Genomic DNA, 9,501 nt, shown 5'->3' with positions numbered 1-9,501 from the left:
GAGCTATAACTCAGCAGCTATTCTTTGGGACTTGTAAGTATTTTGTATTTGCTATTGTGTGCTGTAATTAAGGAGCTATTGTGCACGAGCTGTAACTTGCTGATCTATGTGAGCTGTAGCAAAGTTGAGGGAATAGCGTTGATGGTGTGGTTGTGCGATGTCACCAGATAATATACCTCAAACCCTTTATGACCAGTATTGTAATAGTATTTATATAGCGCTTACTACCCCGACGAGGCGTCGAAACGCCTTTTGGCGAGTAGCACGCTACTCCGGAACCCAAAAGGAATTAGTGGTGGTTTAGTAAAGGGAAATAGGAGTACAGTTTAGTATTAGGAGTTAATTTGAGCGGCGGATGTGCGAGTTTGTTAGTTGGAATGACTGGAGTAATGGAGGGGTGGAAGAGGGAAGAATCCAGAAGTGTTAATAGGTAATAGGATTTAGGCTTGGGATGAGTAAAAGGAGGATGGAGGAGGGTAGAGTCTCTGGTAAGAGTTAGGGAGATCATAGTAGCAGGAGGGGTTTTGGATGAGTTAAAGGTGAGATAAATGAGGGAGAATTTAGTAGGGTTATTTGGGAGATCATGGTAGTGAACTGAGGTTTGGGTGAGTTAGATGTGGAAGAGGAGGGAAGAGCTTAGGCAGGGTTATTTAGGAGATGAAAGTGATAGAATGGAATTGGGATACGTCAGAGTGGGAATGGAGGAGAGCTTGATAGAGACAGGATATGGTGATGGGTAGGCAAAGTAAAGCTTACAAGAGAGTACAAATATAATATTTTTTATTTATAATTAATATATATATACATTTTTGATCAATTCATTTTATTTAATGTATTCATTCTTTAATATTATTAATAAAAGAAAATCAGATTTAGAATTTGAATTTTATTTATAGATTTTATTTTTATTTTTTCTCTTGTACAGTAGGACTAGAGTAATAAATATATATGTAAATACATAGTAAGGGAATATTTGTCCAAGGAATATAATAATGGGTATAATATGAAAAGAAAAGTAGTATTGTATAAACACAGACTTTCAGGATTTGTTATATTTGAAGTTAATAAATAAGTGTACTTTTCTAACATTCATTTATCTTTACTCAATTTTTGAATAGCCAAACACCTATGATAATAAACATTTGATCAGTGTGATATAAAATGAGCAGGGATTCATAAGTAACTAATATAACACCTTATCTAGGAGCCATGCAATGACCTATGAACATATTAAGCATAGAATAACACACATATATGGAAAATGTCACTAACCCAGTGTACATCTGTTCGTGGCAAGTAGTGCTGCAGATTCACATGCTATGCATATCCCTTCCAACGTCTAGTGTTGGGCTCAGAGTGTTGCAAGTTATTTTTCTTCGAAGAAGTCTTTTCAGAGTCATGGAATCGAGTGACTCCTCTCGGTTCCATTGTGCATAGGCATCAACTCCATTGTTAGATTGTTTTCCCGCAGAGGGTGAAGAAAGGAGTGATAAAGTATATAAGAGAAAAGAGATGTTCATGCAAATGTAAAAATATATACATATGTACAAATGTATTAACTTAAACGACTACAGGCTTCCGGGGAGGAGGGAGGGTGCATGTGAATCTGCAGCACAACATGCCACGAACAGATATACACTGGGTAGGTGACATTTTCCGTTCGATGGCATGTGCAGCTGCAGATACACATGCTATGCAGACTACAAAGCATTTTGTCCTCCCAAAAAGCGGTGGCTAGCCTGTAGGAGTTGAAGTTGTCTGAAATAATGTTTTTAGGACAGCTTATCCTAATGTGGCTTGTTGTTGTGAGAAAACATCTACAAAGTAGTGTTTAGTAAATGTATGCAGTGTTTCACTTACTCTTCGTAAAGAAGTAATTGCCACAAGAAAGGCAACCTTCCATGTTAGAAATTTAATTTGGCAAGAGTGCATAGGTTCAAAAGGTGGTCCCATAAGTCTGGTAAGTACTATATTTAGATTCCATGTTGGAACTGGTGGTGTTCTTGGTGGAATGATGCGTTTTAATCCTTCCATGAAAGCTTAAATAACAGAAACTCTAAATAAAGAGCTATGTTGAATAGTTTGTAAATATGCAGATATTGCAGTAAGGTGTATTTTTACTGAGGAAAAAGCTACATTTGATTTTTGCAAATGAAGTAAATAACATACAAGCCCGTATTTATACTTTTTTTAGCGCCGCATTTGCGCCGCTTTTTGACGCAAAACGGCGCAAACCTACAAAATACAATGGTATTTTGCAAGTTTGCGCCGTTTTTGCGTCAAAAAACGACGCAAATGCAGCGCTAAAAAAGTATAAATACGGGCAACAATGTCTTGTATTGATGCTGAGAGGATCTATGGTTTTAGACTGACAATAATAAACAAATCTTTTCCATTTGTTTGCGTAGAATTGTCTAGTAGTGGGTTTACGTGCTTCTTTAATAACTTCCATACACTCTGATGGGTGTTTTAAATATTCAAATTCTATGACTTCAGGAACCAAATCGCTAGATTGAGAGTCCTGGGGTCTGGATGTCTGATTTGACCTCTGTTTTGTGTTAACAAATCTGGTCTGCATGGGAGTTTGGAGTGAGGTACCACAGATAGATCTAGTAGTGTTGTGTACCATGGCTGACGTGCCCACGTTGGTGCTATGAGTATCATGTTGAGCGAAGTTTAACGCAACTTGTTGACCAGAAATGGAAGGAGTGGGAGAGGGGGAAAAGCCTAAGCAAATATCCTTGACCAATTGATCCATAGAGCATTGCCCTTGGATAGGGGATGTGGGGGTCTGGACGCGAAGTTTTGGCATTTTGTATTTGCTTGTTGCAAATAGATCTATGTCTGGTGTCCCCTACTTTTGAAAGTATTTTTGAAGTACTTAAGGGTGAATCTCCCATTTGTGTGTCTGTTGGCGATTTCTGCTGAGGAGATCTGCCAACTGATTGTCTATCCCTGGAATGTACTGTGTAAATAGATTAATTTGATTGTGAATTGCACATTTCCAAATTGTTAGGGCTGGAAAGGACAGTTGAGATGAATGTGTCCCTCTCTGCTTGTTGAGATAATACATGGTTGTCTGTTTTTATCAGAGCATTCTTCTGTTTGAGAAGTGGTTGAAAGCTGTGAGGGCAAGGAACACAGCTAATAACTCTACATGGTTTATGTGTAGCTGTTTCTGTTTGACATCCCATTGCCCTTGAATGTCGTGATTGTTTAGGTGAGCTCCCCCAACCGATCATTGATGCATCTGTTGTAATTATGGACTGAGGAACAGGGCCTTGAAACGACTGCTACTTCATTAAATTGCTGCGATTCCACCATTGAAGGGACATTTGTGTTTGGCGGTCCATCAACACTAGATCTTGAAGTTGACCGTTTGCTTGGCACCACTGTTGTGCAAGGCACTGTTGTAAGGGCCTCATGTTTAATCTTGCATGTGGGACTATTGCAATGCAAGACGCCATCATTCCTAGCATTTTCATGGCAAATCTTACAGGGTATTGTTGATTTGGCTGTATGAGTGGTATTACATTTTGGAAGGCTTGTATCATTTGTTATTTGGATACGCTAGAGGTAGTTGAGTATTTAGGATAGCAACTAGGTACGGTTGAAGGTGTGACTTTTTTTTTTTTATAGAAAACCCTAGTGTGTGCAGAGTTTCTATCACATAACAAGTATGTTTTAGCATTGTGTAAGATTGCTTGATTTTATTAGCCAATCGTCTAGATATGGAAAGACATGGATGTGTTGTCTTCTCAAGTATGCCGCTACTACTGCTAAACACTTTGTGAACACCCTTGGAGCTGTTATGCCAAATGGCAACACTTTGAACTGGTAGTGTTTTCCTGCTATGACACACCTGAGGTATTTTGTGAGCGAGGTGGATGGGTATATGGAAATATGCATCCTTGAGGTCTAGAGCAATCATAAAGTCTTGTTTTTGTAGTAGTGGAATAAAATCTTGCAGAGTTACCATGTGCAAGTTGTTTGAACAGTAGAGATTGTACCTCTTGTAACAGAATGGTATGTTCGGGGGACAACTTGTGAAATCTTGGCAGAATGTTTGGAGGGGTTGATATCAATTTTAGGCAATAGCCATTGCGGATAATTGATAATATGCAGTTGTCTGTGGTGATATTTTGCCAGTGAGAGTGGAACTGCTCTAGTCTCCTCCCCCCCCCCCCCCCACACACACACAGGAGATGTGTGGAATGGAAGGAAGTCACTGTTTAGGTTGTGCTGTTTGTTTAGGGGTTTGGAATTTACCTCTATTTCTAAAGTATTGACCTCTATAGGATCCTCTAAACCCACCTCGTTGATACTGGGTTTGTTGTGGTTGCTTTGTTTGGGAGGTGGAAGCCTCTGAGGATTGTGGTTTAAAACCTCCTCAAAACTGTGGCCTGCGAAATGAACCTCTATAAGGGGTGGTGTACAAAGCACCCATTGCTTTCGCAGTATCAGAGTCCTTCTCAGTTTTTCAATAGTGGTGTCCACTTCTGGACCAAAGAGGTGTTTTTTACCAAAAGGCATGTTAAGTACAGCCTGTTGAATTTCTAGTTTAAAACCAGAGGAGCGCAGCCATGCATGTCTTCGGATTGTGATGGCAGTGTTTACGCTCCTTGCAGCGGTATCAGCAGCATCAGGGGCAGATCTTATTTGATTTTATTTAATCGCTTGCCACTCTTCTACTACTTTCTGTGCCCTCTTCTGGTGCTCTTTTGGGAGATGCTGTATAATATCCTGCATTTCATCCCAATAGGCCCTATCATAGCGGGCTAGACGTGCCTGAGAATTTGCAATTGTCCACTGATTTGCTGCCTGTGTAGCAACTCTTCCCTGCTGCGTCAAATTGTATGCTCTCATCAGGAGGAGGTGCATCTCCTGAGGACTGGCTATTTGCCCTCTTTCTTGCTGCACTGACTACCACTGAGTCTGGAGGGGGGTAATGTAATCTGGGGGTATATATATAAAATTGATTCTAGGTGTGATAATCCTAGATTTTACAGGCTTGCTAAAAATTTGGTCTGCATGTTTAACCATGCCTGGTAACATTGGAAGACACTGGTACTTGGAATGTGTAGAAGATAGTGTATTAAACAAGAAATCTTCCAATAGCTCTGAATGCATGGTTACCCCATGGTAAGCTGCTGCCCTGGATATGACTTGGTTGTATGCAGTGGTATCTTCTGGTGGAGAAGGTTTTGCTGGGTAAGTATCTGGGTCATTATCTGGGATGGGATCAGGGTCATAAAGTTCCCATGGGTCTGCTGTATCTCCCTGTGAATTTAACAAATGTGTTGGAGAAGGCATTGGTGGTGGGCGGTTGTGTAGTGAGACAGATAATTGTTGAGAATGAGGAGGAAAAGTATGAAGAGGTATTGGCTTCTCCTTTTGTTTTTGCACCTTTGCTGCTGGCTGTACAGTCCAGTTCCTCTTGGAAATCCAGCTTAGCTTTCGTTTTTTAAAGGAGGCGCAGTGGCAATTCCTCCTGTCTCTTTATGGATGTGTATTATGGATTGTCTCTCATCCATGAGATATGAAATGGGCTCAATGTCAGCCTCTTTCTCAGAGGTTTTCTGTGATTCTCTCCATTTTTTTTTTTTTTAAGTCCTTGTTCCTATGAATAGGAGTTTTTTTCCGGCTCCGAAGTTCGTTGTTTTTCTGGGCCCGAAAAGGTAGTGGAAGGTCTTGGCTCCGAAGCAAACTGCCAAATTTTCGATTCTGAAAAATGTGCTTTTTTTTTTTTTAACTGGAGTCTGAAACGGAGCCTTTGACAGATTTACTCGACTCTGAAGTAGACGGAGGAGTGGCTTTTTTGGCGCAGACTTTTTTTTCCGGCCGAACCATGGCCTTCCGGCAGTGGTGTACCCAAGGCCTTTAAATGTCTTTTTTGCAGCTGTGATGGGTCTGTCGTCCTTAGATTCCTGTTCGGAGTGTGTCTCAGATGGAGACTGCTGTTTGTGCCTGCTCTTCCTAAGCGACGTCAAGATGTTCACTGCTTTTTGACGCCATTTCGAGTATCTGAGGGTCTTCTTTGAACGAAATGATCGACAGGCCTCACAATTTTCCTCCAGATGGTCTGGAGAAAGGCAAAATTTCAAAGCAATTGCTGGTCTGTATAGGGGTACTTCGCGTGGCACAGAGGGCAGAATCAGAATGGAGTCAGATCATCATGCTTTCCACGCGGTAGGCCCGAGTTGTGTGCACACACCCAGAAGGGCAAAAAAGAAGGTTCCGATGGTACTACAGGTTCAAAGCTAGATGGAAATCGTGATCGAAACAATACCCACGAATAAAAATGTTTTCCCGAATCGAAATCTCGGAGCGAGAGGAAACACGTCCGAACCCAACCGCGGAAAGAAAATCTAACAATGGAGTCAATGCTCTTGTGCAATTGAACAGAGAGGAGCCACTCGATCCCATGACTCTGAAAAGACTTCGAAGAAAAACTTGGAACACTCTGAACCCAACACTAGATTTCGGAAGGGATATGCATAGCATGTGTATCTGCAGCTACACATGCCATTGAACATATATATGGAAAATGTCACTTACCCAGTGTACATCTGTTCGTGGCATGTTGTGCTGCAGGTTCACATGCCAGGCATATCGATTCCGACATCTAGTGTTGAGTTCAGAATGTTACAAGTTGTTTGTCTTCAAAGAAGTCTTTTAGAGTCACGGGATTGAGTGACTCCTCCTCTTGGTTCCATTGCACATGGCAATATTGGCCTGAGGGTGCCATCTTTTTTGGGAATTAGAAAGTACACGGAGTAAACTACTGTTCCTAGTTGAGACTGTGTAACTAATTCTATTGCTTGTTTGAGTAGTAGAGATTGAACCTCTTGTAACAGAACTGTATGTTCTGGGGTTAATTTGTGATACCTTGGTGGAATAGTTGGAGTGTTCATCAATTCTAGGCAATAGCCATTGTGGATAACTGATAAGTTGTCTGTGGTGATATTTTCCCAATGTGTGTGGAACTGTTGTAGTCTTCCCCCCCACAGATGTGTGGCGTGGAAAAGTGAGTAAAGTCACCGTCTTGCTGGTTGTTTAGAGGTTTGGGAATTTACCTTGATTTCTAGAGTATGGTCCTCTATATGTGCCTCTAAACCTACCTCGCTGGTACTGGGTTTGATAAGTTGGTTTTGCTTGGGAGGTTGATGCCTGAGGATTGTGGTCTAAAACCTCCTCGAAACCGAGGCTTACAAAATGACTCCCTATATGGTGTAGAATAGAGAGCACCCATTGCTTTGGCTGTATCTGAGTCTTTTCATAATTTTTCTATTGTGTCCAGCCATATCAAGGGCAGACCTTATCTGTTCGTTACTGATAGCTTGTCCTTCCTCTACTACCTGTAGTGCCCTCTTTTGGAAAGTGCTGTATGATGTCCTGCCTCTCATCCCAATGGGCTCTATCGTAACGGGCTAGTAGTGCTTGGGAATTAGCTATCTTCCATTGGTTTGCTGCTTGGGACGCAACTCTTTCCTGCAGTGTCAAATTTTCTGCTCTCATCATCAGGAGGGGGTGCATCGCCTGAAGCCTGGCTATTTGCCCTTTTTCGTGCAGCACTAACCACTACTGAATCAGGAGGCACCTGATGGGTGATGTAATCGGGATCAGAAGGTGCAGGCTTATAAATTTTTCCTATTCTCGGTGTGATTATCCTGGCTTTCACAGGCTCATTAAAAATTTGGTCTGCGTACTTTACCATGCCTGGTAGCATTGGTACCTTGAATGTGTTGATGATAACGTATTAAACAAAGTCTTCCTCCAATGGTTCTGTGTGCATTGTTACCCCATGATATGCTGCAGCCCTGGCTATAAACCGATTGGATAGTGTAGTATATTCAGATGGAGATGGGTTAAAGGGGTAGGTGTCTGGGATGTGATCAGGGTCATAAAGGTCCCATGGATCAACAGTGTCTTGTGGAGAATCAAAAGAATGTGTTGGAGAATGCGCTGGTGTGAGAGGTGGGTGTGCCCAAAGAATTAGAAGCCGGAGGAGGTGCTGGCTTCTCTTTTTGCTCTGGCACTTTAGCTGGTGGCTGTGCAGTGTCCAATTCCCCTTGGAATGCCAGCTTTTGCTTTGTCTTTAGAGGAGGTGCTGTAATTCTCCCTGTTTCTTTATGGACGTGTATCCTAGATTGGTCTCATCCATAATTTGCAGGACTGGTTCAATTTCAGACTCTTCCTCAGAGGTTTTATGGCTCTCGTAGTCTTTTTGAAAGACTTACTCCTCTGTAAGACCTGTCTTTCGGTTCGGAAGTTTGATGTTTTTCGGTATTGAAAACAATGAGGATGGTCTCGGCTCCGAAACAGTCTAATTTTCAACTCCGAAATTATTATTTTTTTGCTGGAGTCTGAAATGGAGCCCTTGATAAATTTGTCAGAGGTGTGGCCTTTTTTCAGTGCCAAACCAGAGGGTCAGTCATTGACAGTCTCTTTCGGGGCTGAATAAGGTTTATCCTTGTGGAGGACCATGCCACAAGCTATCCCCTTCAGGACCACTACAGCACGTGCAGTGGCAAAAGCCCTTGTGGGAATCTTTTCCAGGGTGGGTTTCCCGAAGGAAGTGGTGTCAGACAGATAGTAACTTCATGTCTGCATACCTCAAAGCAATGAGGAAGTAGTGTGGTGTTACCTAAAAGTTCACCAGCCTGTCCACAAACTAATGGCTTGGTTGAGAGGTTTAATGAAACTCTAAAAGGTATGATCATGAGACTGATAAACTCAGTAGATGGGACGTCCTCTTGCCATGACTCCTTTTCGCCTACAGGGTGGTACTCTAAGAAGTAGACTACAGACCCTTTGCACTCCTTTACTTGGTCACCCTGTTAGGGGTCCCCTTGCTCTTAAGGATGGTTGGGAACAACCTTTAAAGAAAGCTCCAAAGCAAGATATTGTGGACTAGGCTTGGCCTAAGATCAAGATATTTACCTGTGAATCTTAGTTGGGGTAGTGTTTTTTTTTGCCAAAGTCAGCTTAACACTGGGTAGCTGTAGCTCTTAGCAAAGCTTACATGAAGTGTAAAGTGCTTAAACCGTGCCAAAACTGAAGACTGACAACTCTCGAAATGGCAAATTACCAAAAAGCTATCCATACACCACATTGATAAAGATCAACCTGAGGGTTCGAGATGATTTACAAGATATAGTAAAACAAAGCACTTAACTGCAGACAGGCATTGGCAAATTAAATTACACATTTCCCCCCCCCAACAAGCTGTGCTAGTTATATTGTGGTGAAGGTGTCTCCAGGTACTTGATCCCAGCCGCAATAGATTCCTAGTGATCCTAATGCAAGGGAAACATAAGAGAATGCTGTGGATGATATTCAGCAGGGTCTTCCTGTAGCCAATATTCAGTCCACTAGGGGGATGAGGCAGTACTGGTCACAGGGTTGACCTCCTGTTCCTCAGTGCCCTGCAGACGTCCAGTTCCCACTGGGCTACCAATTGCCATGTATTGTGGTCACGGATAAACCCTTCCCTTGGTG

This window comes from Pleurodeles waltl, chromosome 4_2 (genome assembly GCF_031143425.1).
Source record: "Pleurodeles waltl isolate 20211129_DDA chromosome 4_2, aPleWal1.hap1.20221129, whole genome shotgun sequence".
Taxonomy (NCBI): domain Eukaryota; kingdom Metazoa; phylum Chordata; class Amphibia; order Caudata; family Salamandridae; genus Pleurodeles; species Pleurodeles waltl.
The sequence above is the reverse complement of the archived record's forward strand: the minus strand, read 5'-3'. Positions refer to the sequence as shown.